Source organism: Halictus rubicundus, unplaced genomic scaffold, assembly GCF_050948215.1.
Source record: "Halictus rubicundus isolate RS-2024b unplaced genomic scaffold, iyHalRubi1_principal scaffold0050, whole genome shotgun sequence".
Taxonomy (NCBI): domain Eukaryota; kingdom Metazoa; phylum Arthropoda; class Insecta; order Hymenoptera; family Halictidae; genus Halictus; species Halictus rubicundus.
Genome location: NW_027488591.1, coordinates 543,059 through 551,817, shown reverse-complemented (window position 1 = coordinate 551,817; position 8,759 = coordinate 543,059).

Here is an 8,759-nt window from a genome sequence, read left to right as displayed (position 1 = left end):
CCTCTATCCTATCCTATAATCTATCCTATCCTCTATACCATCCTCTATCCTATACTATCCTCTATCCGATCCTCTATCCTATCCTATCCTCTAGAATATCGTTTACTCTATCATATCCTATCCTCTATCCTATAATATCATCTATCCTATTCTATCCTCTATACTATCCTATCCTCTATCCTATCCTATCCTCCATCCTATCCTATCCTCTATCAGATCCTCTATCCTATACTAGCCTCTACCTTATCCTCTCCCCTATCCTATCCAATTACCTATCCGATCCTCTATCCTATCCTATCCTCTATCCGATCGTATCCTCTATCAGATCCTCTATCCTATCCTATCATCTATCCTATCCTCTATCGTATCCTATCCTATCCTCTTTCCTATCCTATCCTCTATCCTATCCTATCCTCTATTCTATCCTCTATACCATCCTCTATCCTATCCTATCCTCTATCCGATCCTCTATCCTATCCTATCCTCTATAATATCGTTTACTCTATCATATCCTATCCTCTATCCTATAATATCATCTATCCTATTCTATCCTCTATCCTATCCTATCCTCTATCCCATCCTATCCTCTATCCTATCCTCTCCTCTATCCTATCCTATCCTCTATCCTATCCTATAGTCTATCCTCTATCCTATCCTATCCTCTATCCTATCCTATAGTACCTATCCTCTATCCTATCCTACCCTCTTTCCTATCCTATCCTCTATCCTATCCTATCCTATCCTCTATCCTATCCTATCCTATCCTCTATCCTATCCTATCCTTTATCCTATCCTATCCTCTATTCTATCCTATCCTCTATCCCATACTATCCTCTATCCTATCCTATCCTCTATCCTATTCTATCCTCTATCCGATCCTCTATCCAATCCTATCCTTTATCCTATCCTATCCTCTATCCTACTCTATCCTCTATCCTATCCTATCCTCTATCATATCCTATCCTCTATCCGATCCTCTATCCTATCCTATCCTCTATCCGATCCTCTATCCTATCCTATCCTCTCTCATATCCTATCCTGTATCCTATCCCATCCTCTATCCTATCCTATCCTCTATCCTATCCTATCCTCTATCCTATCCTCTATCCTATCCTACCCTCTATCCTATCCTATCCTCTACCTTATCCTATACTCTATCCTATCCAATTACCTATCCTATCCTCTATCCTATCCTATCCTATCCTCTAACCTATCCTATCCTCTATCCTATCCTATCCTCTATCCTATCCTATCCTTTATCCTATCCTATCCTCTATCCTATCCTATCCTCTATCCTATACTATCCTCTACCTTATCCTATACTCTATCCTATCCAATTACCTATCCTATCCTCTATCCTATCCTATCCTATCCTCTATCCTATCCTATCCTATCCTCTAACCTATCCTATCCTCTATCCTATCCTATCCTCTATCCTATCCTATCCTTTATCCTATCCTATCCTCTATCCTATCCTATCCTCTATCCTATACTATCCTCTACCTTATCCTATCCTCTATCCTATCCTATCCTCTATCCGATCGTATCCTCTATCAGATCCTCTATCCTATCCTATCATCTATCCTATCCTCTATCGTATCCTATCCTATCCTCTTTCCTATCCTATCCTCTATCCTATCCTATCCTCTATTCTATCCTCTATACCATCCTCTATCCTATCCTATCCTCTATCCGATCCTCTATCCTATCCTATCCTCTATAATATCGTTTACTCTATCATATCCTATCCTCTATCCTATAATATCATCTATCCTATTCTATCCTCTATCCTATCCTATCCTCTATCCTATCCTATCCTCTATCCTATCCTCTCCTCTATCCTATCCTATCCTCTATCCTATCCTATCCTCTATCCTATCCTATAGTACCTATCCTCTATCCTATCCTACCCTCTTTCCTATCCTATCCTCTATCCTATCCTATCCTATCCTCTATCCTATCCTATCCTTTATCCTATCCTATCCTCTATTCTATCCTATCCTCTATCCCATACTATCCTCTATCCTATCCTATCCTCTATCCTATTCTATCCTCTATCCGATCCTCTATCCAATCCTATCCTATATCCTATCCTATCCTCTATCCTACTCTATCCTCTATCCTATCCTATCCTCTATCCTATCCTATCCTCTATCCGATCCTCTATCCTATCCTATCCTCTATCCGATCCTATCCTGTATCCTATCCCATCCTCTATCCTATCCTATCCTCTATCCTATCCTATCCTCTATCCTATCCTCTATCCTATCCTACCCTCTATCCTATCCTATCCTCTACCTTATCCTATACTCTATCCTATCCAATTACCTATCCTATCCTCTATCCTATCCTATCCTATCCTCTAACCTATCCTATCCTCTATCCTATCCTATCCTCTATCCTATCCTATCCTTTTTTTTTTTTTTTTTTATCGTGAGGAAATGTTTTATACATACCCCGGCTCCCTGGGGGAAGCCGGGGTTATGTGGGATTCTCTCCGGGGGGCGAAGCCCCCGGAGACTACCCACTAAAACCTCACGCCCACCTAAGCTAAAGGGGAGGTGCCTGGATCACGCGAGTATTCAACAGGACACCTCCCAGCTAATACATGCCACCCCGGGGGAGGGGGTTAGCCTCCCCCACTGCCTACTCTATAAGACCCCGGGCGGAGGGACCCGCCCGGTGTCCCCCATCCCTGGAGCCTTCGGATTGGGCTTCCCGAGCCCCAGCTCGGTCCACCCACAGCTCCCGGAGTCCTCGTGCCCCGCTCGGGGCCGGTGTCCCGAAGGAACCAGCCCCGGCCAGAGCAAGAGGACGCCGCCACCGGAAGGAAGGGCCGTCGGAGGCGCGATCCGGCACGCCCCGACCCTTCCTCACCCAAATCCCCCCACGAATCCCCCTCCCCTAACGGGAGGGACGGACCGACACCCCCCCAAACCGGGAAATTAACCCGGGGGGTGTCGGCCTATCACGGGGGGAGCTATGCTCCCCCCCGGGGGCCCGGGTCAGCTCACGCCCCGGGCCCCCAAATTCGCCGCCCCCAGTGGTGGGGGCATAACAGGGCGCGGGGGAACTCCCCGCGCCAACCCCACTCCGCCCCCCACCACCGGGGGCACACGTTGACGCGGGGGAGACCCCCGCGCCCTCCCTACCCTCTCCGCCCCCCTACTGGGGGGCACACGTCGGCGCGGGGGTCGTCCCCGCGCCCAAATACGCCTCGCGGAGCCCGGGTCCCGCTCCCGGGCCCGCTCGGCGGCCTCCTTCTGCTCGATCACATCATCGCAGAAGGAGGCCACCGCCTTCCACGACCTCACGCTGTCGACCATGTGGTCGACCACGGTCGACAGCGAGAGGTCCCACCCTTCCACCGCGGCTCTAAGGACACGGCGCGGCTCGGCCCAAGCTGGGCACTCCTCCAGAGTGTGCCGCGCCGTGTCCACATCTTCGCCGCAGTGGTGGCACTGCGCAGTCGGCTCCCGCCCCATTCTGTGCAGGTACTCTCCGAAGCAACCGTGGCCGGAGAGCACCTGCGTGAGGCGGAAGGTCAACCTTCCCCGCCTCCTGCACCATATATGAAATATGGGCAGGAGGGCCCGGACAATCGGACGTGTGGAGGGCGTTAGCATCGCCCTCCACTCCGATAAACTTTCCGTCCGGGCCTGGCGATTCTGGCCCTCGAGCTCCTCCTCCTCCCCGCGCGTGAGTTCCACCCCCGGCGGGCGGCGGAAGGAGCGGGCGATGTGGTATAGCTTCGCCCGCTCCGCCGCCACCACAGTGAAGGGCGGAATCACGGCGAGGAGTCCCGCCGCCTCGGCGGAGATGGTGCGGTACCCCCGTATGACCCGCAAGGCCAGCCGCCGCCGCACTCTTTCCAAGAGTCTGCGGCTGGGCGTGCTGGCCCCGAGCGAACGGTGCCACACGGGGGCCCCATACAGGGCTATAGACCGCACCACCTCCACATAGAGGCGGCGTACTTTCAAATCCGGCCCCCCGACATTTGGCAGCAGCCGCGCCAATGCGGCCGCCGTCTTCTCTAGTCGGGGGGCGAGGAGCTCGAAGTGTCCATCGAATCGCCAGCGGCCGTCTATGACCAGGCCCAGGTACCTCATCCTGGGCCCGATCGCGACGGAGGTCTCAGCGACGCGAATCCGGAGATCTTGACCACGGGGTAGCCGCCACGGCCGAGGCGATCCATACATCCAGATCGCCTCGGTCTTTGCGGCGGCCACGGTCAGTCCCATCCCCCGGATTCGCCCGACCACGCAGTCCAGGGCGGCCTCACACAGGTGCCTGGTCCTCCTCCAGTCCCCCCCCTCGGCATAAACCAGGGTGTCATCCGCATAGCAGATGACACCCGTATCCGGGGGGAGGACAACCCGCAGCACCGCGTCGTACGCCAAGTTCCACAGGAGCGGTCCGAGGACCGACCCCTGCGGAACGCCGCGGTGCGTCTCCCTCGTGTGCACAACGCTATACCGGCCGGTAAACACCACCTCTCTGCCGCGGAGATAGTCGCCGACCACCTCCCGGAGATAGGGGGGCACCTGGAAATATTCCATCGCCCCCACTATCTCCCTCCAGGGCAGGGCGTTGAAGGCGTTAGATATATCCAACGACACGGCTATCAACACCCTGCCCCGAGCGACAGCCCGTTCCCGGAGGAGGCGCAGACGCTCCAGGGCGTCAATTGTGGAGCGCCCCCTCCGGAATCCATACTGGCTGTCGCTCAGGTCGGGACCACCCCGCGACAGATGCTCGACGAGGCGGGCGGCAATTATTCTTTCGAACAGCTTGCCCGCCTCGTCGAGTAAACACACCGGCCGGTAGGCAGCGGGAGACTCTGCGGGTTTCCCCTCCTTTTGGAGGAGAACCAGGCACGCTTTCTTCCACTCTTTGGGGAAGACTCCCCGGCGCAGGCTCGCGTCCATGACGCTCCTGAACGCCGGGGCGAGGACCTCCAGAGCTAAGGCCATTACACCACCGGGAACCCCATCGGGGCCAGGGGCCTTCTTGCCCCTGGCCCGGAGCTCCCGGACGGCCCGGTACAGCTCCCACTCAGTGACCCGGAATTCGTCCGACCATTCAATGGCCGGACCCGGGGCGCGTTCCCTCCCCCCCTCACTCAGGGGGAAGAGGGTATCCACTACGCGCCCCAGAAGTTCCGGGTCTAACCGCTCCGTGACCGGGGACGCCCAGGGGCGGAGCTTCCCAAGCACCGCCTTATACGGGCGTCCCCACGGATCCTCACGGAGGGTGAGCAGGAGCTCATCCCAGGCCTTGGCCTTAGCAGCGGCAATCGCACGCTTGAGGGCCACGGCCGCCGATCTGTACTCCCTGTACAGCTCGGCGACCCTCGGCTCCGCGTCGCCGCCCAGAAAATGGCGGCGACGGGCGCGGGCATACCGGCGGCGGGCTCGGCCGGCCGAACTGCGGAGTTCGGCCAGCTCCCCCGACCACCAGTAAACTGACTTTCTCGGGGGCTGAGCTCGGACCCGGGGCATCGCCACGTCACAGATCATCTGCAACGCGCCCCGGATCCAAGCCGCCCCCTCGTCTGCCTCGCGCTCCCTGGCCGAAGGCCAGGCGGAGCCGATAATCACGGCCCTCAGGAGGTCCCCGTCCAGTCGTTTCAGCGCCCATCTGGGCGCTGACGGTGTGCCACGTCGGAGGGGCGTGTCCAATGGCGAGTCCGAGACCACAGCCACGTCCATCAGGACGTAGCTGTGGTCCGACAGGGTCTCTCCACTCCAGACCCGCCAGTTGGACACACGGCGCGAGGCGGCGGCTGTCGCGAATGACACGTCCACTATGGACCAGCCATTCCACCTCACGCACGTAGGCACGGAGCCCCGGTTTAACAACCGGAGCTCCATCCCCTCCGCCCAGTCTTCCAGGACCCCGCCTCGGGCGTTGGTCCCGGGGTTACCCCAGGTGGAGGACCTCGCATTGAGGTCCCCCAGGACCAACACTGGACCGGCTATATAAGGGGCTATCATTAGCCCCAGCCGGTCCAGGAACATCCCTAATTCGGCGGAGTCATAACTGGGTGAGCTGTAGCACCCCACGACCAGAAATCTTCCCCACTTTACCATAACCATCCCCCTGCCCCGTTCGACCACGGAACAGGGGGGCACAGTCGCCGAGTGGCGACGCCACCATATCGCCACGGAGCCGTCAACGTCACCGGACCAGTGTGGGTGGTCCGGGATCCTGTAGGGCTCCGTGGCGACGGCCAGGCCAACCCCCCACTCCCCCAGGCACTGGACCATCAGGTCCTGCGCCCGGTGGCAGTGGTTGAGGTTGGCCTGGAGTACCGGTAGAGGAGACCTGCGCGGAATGTGGGCCATTAGTTGGCCTCTGTGCTGGTCCCCTCCTCTGCGGTCCCGCTAGGGCCCGCCTCCACCTCCATCGTCTCCCCCTCCTTTGGGTTTGGGGGAGCGGCCGACTTCCCCCCCGGGGTAATCGGCGCCGCGCTATCCTATCCTATCCTTTATCCTATCCTATCCTCTATCCTATCCTATCCTCTATCCTATACTATCCTCTACCTTATCCTATCCTCTATCCTATCCACTTACCTATCCTATCCTCGATCCTATCCTATCCTCCATCCTGTCCTCTATCCTATCCAATTACCTATCCTATCCTCGATCCTATCCTATCCTCCATCCTATCCTATCCTCTATCAGATCCTCTATCCTATACTAGTCTCTACCTTATCCTCTCCCCTTTCCTATCCAATTACCTATCCGATCCTCTATCCTATCCTATCCTCTATCCGATCGTATCCTCTATCAGATCCTCTATCCTATCCTATCATCTATCCTATCCTCTATCGTATCCTATCCTGTCCTCTTTCCTATCCTATCCTCTATCCTATCCTATCCTCTATCCTATCCTCTATGCCATCCTCTATTATATCCTATCCTCTATCCGATCCTCTGTCCTATCCTATCCTCTATAATATCGTTTACTCTATCATATCCTATCCTCTATCCTATCCTATCCTCTATCCGATCCTCTGTCCTATCCTATCCTCTATCCTATCCTCTATCCTATCCTATCCTATCCTCTATCCTATCCTATCCTTTATCCTATCCTATCCTCTATCCCATCCTATCCTCTATCCTATACTATCCTCTACCTTATCCTATCCTCTATCCTATCCAATTACCTATCCTATCCTCGATCCTATCCTATCCTCCATCCTATCCTCTATCCTATCCAATTACCTATCCTATCCTCGATCCTATCCTATCCTCCATCCTATCCTATCCTCTATCAGATCCTCTATCCTATACTAGTCTCTACCTTATCCTCTCCCCTATCCTATCCAATTACCTATCCGATCCTCTATCCTATCCAATTACCTATCCGATCCTCTATCCTATCCTATCCTCTATCCGATCGTATCCTCTATCAGATCCTCTATCCTATCCTATCATCTATCCTATCCTCTATCGTATCCTATCCAATCCTCTTTCCTATCCTATCCTCTATCCTATCCTATCCTCTATCCTATCCTATCCTCTATCCTATCCTATCCTATCCTCTATCCTATCCTATCCTCTATCCTATCCTATCCTCTATCGTATCCTATTCTATCCTCTATCCTATTCTATCCTCTATCCTATCCTATCCTCTATCCTATCCTATCCTATCCTCTATCCTATCCTATCCTCTATCCTATCCTATCCTCTATCCTATCCTCTCCTCTATCCTATCCTATCCTCTATCCTATCCTCTATCCTATCCTATCCTCTATCCTATCCTATCCTATCCTCTATCCTATCCTATCCTATCCTCTATCCTATCCTATCCTCTATCCTATCCTATCCTCTATCCTATCCTATCCTCTATCCTATCCTATCCTCTATCCTATCCTCTCCTCTATCCTATCCTATCCTATCCTCTATCCTATCCTATCCTATCCTCTATCCTATCCTATCCTTTATCCTATCCTTTCCTCTATTCTATCCTATTCTCTATCCTATACTATCCTCTATCCTATCCTATCCTCTATCCTATCCTATCCTCTATCCTATCCTCTATACCATCCTCTATCCTATCCTATCCTCTATCCGATCCTCTATCCTATCCTATCCTCTAGAATATCGTTTACTCTATCATATCCTATCCTCTATCCTATAATATCATCTATCCTATTCTATCCTCTATACTATACTATCCTCTATCCTATTCTATCCTCTATCCTATCCTCTCCTTTATCCTATCCTATCCTCTACTCTATCCTATCCTCTATCCTATACTATCCTCTATCCTATCCTATCCTCTATCCTATTCTATCCTCTATCCGATCCTCTATCCAATCCTATCCTTTATACTATCCTATCCTCTATCCTACTCTATCCTCTATCCTATCCTATCCTCTATCCTATCCTATCCTCTATCCGATCCTCTATCCTATCCTATCCTCTATCCTATCCTCTATCCTATCCTATCCTCTATCCTATCCTCTATCCTATCCTCTATCCTATCCTATCCTCTATCCTATCCTCTCCTCTATCCTATCCTATCCTCTATCCTATCCTATCCTCTATCCTATCCTCTATCCTATCCTATCCTATCCTCTATCCTATCCTATCCTATCCTCTATCATATCCTATCCTCTATCCTATCCCATCCTCTATCCTATCCTATCCTCTATCCTATCCTATCCTCTGTCCGATCCTCTATCCTATCCTATCCTCTATCCTATCCTATCCTTTATCCTATCCTATCCTCTATCCTATCCTATCCTC